Genomic DNA, 4,852 nt, shown 5'->3' on the forward strand with positions numbered 1-4,852 from the left:
TTTGAACAAGTTTATGAATTAAGGATGACAGAAGTCACTTAAATTTCTTTAGAGATTTTTAACATAGTTTGAGGAGGAAATTAAAAAAGGGAATTGATTTTATAATATCAAACAGAACTTACAAATTTAAGACAGATTTACCTATGCAATATGAATAATTATTTGACTAGGCTCTATTAATTAGTAGTAAACTAGACAAAATTTAATAGGATAAAGTTGATTTATTAATAATTTTTTTCTTATTTTTCCTTCGTACTGGATGTTGAATACAGGGCTTTGGGCATAGTAGGCAAGTGCCTTAGCACTGAGCTATAGCTCTAGCTTTCTCTTATTTTTCTTCCCTCCCTCTCTTTTGTTTTTGTCTTCAGTGTTGAGCCAGAGTCTCCCTAAATTTTCCAGGCAGGGTTTGAACTTGGAGTCCTTCCTCAGCTTCCTGAATAGCTGGGATTATGGGCTTGTGCTTCTAGGCTTGGTTTAGTACTAGATTTTGCCATGGTAGATGACTTCAAGGAAAGGAGAGAGAATAGTGAGTTAGTTTCAGACTTCTTATTTTACTTTAAAGGAATGTAGTCAGAATATTTATAACATTTACTTATTAAGAAATATGAGTTTGACAGTCTTATAATATTGAATTCATTTTTGCTACAAGTACTGTTGAGACAGACTTTTCAGATTTTTCATTTATTCCCCAAATCCACTTTAGTCTCTTTATTTGTTTTAAGACAGCTGTCATCAAATTTACTAAGTAGTAAAGGATGACCTTGAACTTCTGATCCTACCTTCTGAGTGCTGGAATTACAGGTGTGTACCATCATGCTCTTGTTTATTTGGTGCTGGGGATTGAACTCAGGACTTCATTCATGCTAGGCAAACACTCTTTAGTTTTTAATTAGCACAAATAACCTTTTTCCCCATGACTATCACCTGCCTTGCCTATTTTTCTTTTTCAGTACAAAAATATTGCCAGTTCCCTTGATACACCAGAGTCACTGGAATATTAATGCTACAGGGAAACTCGGAAATGGAGAGGAACACCATCTCATCAGGATGCTCTTCTCCCTTGAGACTTTCGCTCTTCTTGTGTCTTCTCCCTTAACGCTGGTCCATTGCTGGACACTGCTGTTTACTGCTCTTTGAATCTAAGCCAGAGCAGCACACACCCATGCTCTTTAGGTTGACACATTCCCAGTAGGAAAATTACTTCAAGTAAGCAGCTTCTTCTGGGCTGTCTCCATCAATATGGGTAGTCTCATCCATATAATCTGTAGCCATTGTCTCATCTTTTACTCTGTGTTTGAAGTCAAACTTTGGGATGCCTTAAATAGCCTAAGGACCATTAGTTTTATGAGACTCAGTTGTGGCTGAAACATACTTAGCTTTTTATTTTAGACGTGGTTACAGCCTTTGCTCTCACGAAAAACTTTTTTCTTAAAAATATAACCAATTTTACTTCTGATAGTTTTTTTGTCATTTGTTAAATATGTAATTTTCCCATACAGTTAGTTTTTTCTTCATCTCATACATATGTAGTTTTCTTTTTAAATGTATGTTGTTTCCCTTTATAGGATTATTTGTTTGAAGATGAATACCAATGGGCCATTTGCTGTTTTTTTCTTCTCACCTAGGATATGTTCATTGTAACTCACAGTCATCTTTCTTCCTAACAATATGGGGAAAATGGCTGATACTTCAACACTACAGACTGAAAATAAAACCTGTGGTTCCTAACTTTTTCTGGTACTTCATGTTAATATCTTCTAAAGGATTTTTCTTTCTTTATACTTTACCTATCACAAAGAGAACTTAAAATGTTTATTTAGTTCTAAAGACTTTTACTTATTGGTTTATTTTTCTTCTTTTAGTATTTTTTACCTTTGGTTAGATTACAAACAAATCTTGTATAATGGATTTGAATTTTAATGCCACTAATGATAACCAGGTATGGCTTTTCCTCTTAAATGAACATTTCTTCCATGTATTTGTTCTAAACAAATATGAGTATGCTGTTCCCTTGGTCCTAGGTGTGTGTGTGTGTGTGTGTGTGTGTGTGTGTGTGTGTGTGTGTGTGTGTGTGTGTGTGTTTTTTTTGTTATTTTTCCTTCAGAGAATCTTTTCAGTTTGTATTTTGCCAAATACGAGTTTTTCCTTGTGTTGGCTTTTATTATTGTGTGTTGCTAAGCATTGTTTATTCTTTGCACCCAGCTGATATTTGCCTCTTTCACAAATCATAATTAATATTCTTTTCTACCAGCATCTCTATTAAGCATTCATTCTTACGTGCTTTTTGTTTCTAATATGGCCATATTTTCTGTTTTCATACGATTGCCATCTCAATGTTGAATTAGTTATCTATGTTTCTTTATTCCAGGATAGCTTATTATGTGTGTGATGTTAATTGAATACATTTAATTTTAGAGATTTTCAGGATTTGGTGATTTTGTAAAGTTAATACAGCTCATAGTCTTCCAATAGAATACAATAGCGTTTTTATATTTTACTTATTTTTTGTGATTTTATGTATATAAGTGTATTGCATGTGTGTAAGTGCACCATGTCATGCACTGCCTGCAGAAGTTAGAAGAGGGTGCTGGATCCTCTGGAACTGGAGTTACATTCAGTTGTTAGCCACCATGTGGATGCTGAAATTTGAACCTGGGTCCTCTATAAGAGCAACCAGTGCTCTTAACTGCTGAACCATCTCTCTAGCCCCCAAATAGTATTTTTTTGTCATGATGGATTAACGGGGTTTAGTACCATCTTCCACCTGAAATGACTAGAACTAGACAAAATACTGAAATAACAATTCTAAAGACATTTTTCATTAAGCATTAAAAACATTGATTCCTAAGAGATATGAAAGATATGAGGTGAACCTATGACTGCTATAGCTATTTTCTGTACTGTTCTATCATGTACTGTGTATATCTATAAGGGAACTCCATGAGACTGAGGAATATTCACCCTAGAGGAATTTACAGAACAATATAAAACCTAGAGCTCATGCAGATTAAGAATAGAAATTTCAACATACCAGATAGAATAGAAAACTTCGTAAATGTCAAGTAGAGCATCTCTGTCATTTTAGTGTTTATTCCTAGATGTTCAATTAGGTTCTCCCTCCCCCCCTTCTGTATCTTTACTGATATGTCTATTCTTTCCATTGGCTTTTAAGAGCTTTGAGATACCTGTATAATAACTTTTAGTGTCTTAGTCTCCTGTTTCTATAAAATGTATCATTTCTAGGTTGGTTTCAATTGTGTTCTCCCCCTTCATTAAGGCTGTAAAAATTGCCTTTATAATAAAAAGAAGTTCAGTAATCAGTTGTTGCATACCAAGCATGTTAAAGAAGACATTGTATATTTTACTTCATTGAATGTTAAATCATTTTGTAGTCCTATAAATATTCCTGACAGTTTTTCTGGTATATATTTATGTAATTTGAATTTTTGGTATTGCATTTAATCTTTGTTTAGAGGGGTTATAATAATCTAAGTTAGCGCTACTACTGAGGCAAAAGCCCTTCTGCATACTAAATCACATGCCCCCAAATAGGAAGTTGTCCATTTTGTTTGGTGGTTACAGATGGTAGGTTAGGAATTAGATTTTCCTTCAAGGCTCGTTTTTAAGCTCTGTTGGGATCATAATAGAATGGTCATTATTTGTGGCCCAATTTACCCAAATTGGGTCTCTCATTGCCCATAGTATAACCAAAGTCTTTCTGCCCTTGCTTGATAGAACTCTCATGTCAACCTTGATTCATATACACATGCCTAAGTGTGTGTAGATTAGTGTGAAGTTTCTGAAGACCCAAATAAACCCCAAGTGTTGATATGTAGATTTTTTTCCTGCAAGACTCTTCCTAGTACCTATTCTATAAATCCCTGCTACTTTTGTTATAGTGAATGTGGATCTTTGTTTCTTAAAGTTAGCAAAACTCCTGTGTTCTGCTTTGAATTTTTTTTGTTTACAGTGGTGACTAGGACACATCTCTTGGCATAAAGACAAGCTGCTCATAGAGATTATCTGGTTGCTTCCTTTTTCAAGAAGTACAGATCTACACTAATTTTTGTTCAAGATCTTTCATTTTGCAGTTGTTTACCATTGGAAGATAAATTTGGTATCAGTTATTTCATAGTGGAAATAGACATAAATTTCATGCTGTTGGATTTTTGTTGGAAGCTGGCAAAAACTTTTAGGTGAAGTTCAGGAAAGAAGTATAGTAAATCTAGGCTGATGTTTAGATTTCATGTCCATGTAAAAATTGCATATTTTGGCTTTTCAGAGTTACCGTTTGACCTATCAAATGAGATGATGTAAATAATAGAGCACTATGCAAAATTATTTTGTGTTTAGAGCAATTTATGGACTAGACAGTTATACCTCAGAGCTTTAGTTTTGACGTTTGGAATAAAACTCTTAAAAGTAATTGAATTTTCTTTATTGTGCAGGAGTTTAAGATGATGGTGGTGTATCCATATTTCTAATGACCTAAAATTGGTTTCATTGGACTTTAGTGTCATTGGAGGACAGAATACTTCCTATAGTTAATAATGTCAACCCTACTTTTTATTATTAATGTCAATTCAAGAGCAATCTCATGTAAAGTTAACTGAGAGAAAGACATATTGCCATAGTGTATTCTATCATGTTATTGGGTGTTTTACTCAGTGATTTGCACATAAATATGCAGTAAACATTTGATGTATGAATGTGTATTAAAACTATTTCACTTGCTCATGAATCATACTGGTTCCATCCCATCTATATCTATCTATCTATCTGTCTATCTATCTATCTATCTATCTATCTATCTATCTATCTATCTATCCATCCATCCATCCATCCATGCATG

At 33.9% G+C, this 4,852-nt stretch overlaps 1 protein-coding gene across 2 annotated transcripts in view; it reads left to right on the top strand.

Moving 5' to 3' along the window:
* The window catches only part of Fut8 (fucosyltransferase 8), a 295,663-nt gene that overhangs the window by 54,071 nt on the left and 236,740 nt on the right, over nt 1–4,852 (top strand). The window lies entirely within an intron of this gene.

Source organism: Nannospalax galili, unplaced genomic scaffold (assembly GCF_000622305.1).
Source record: "Nannospalax galili isolate Female #2095 unplaced genomic scaffold, S.galili_v1.0 scaffold285, whole genome shotgun sequence".
In the NCBI taxonomy this organism is placed as follows: Eukaryota; Metazoa; Chordata; class Mammalia; order Rodentia; family Spalacidae; genus Nannospalax; species Nannospalax galili.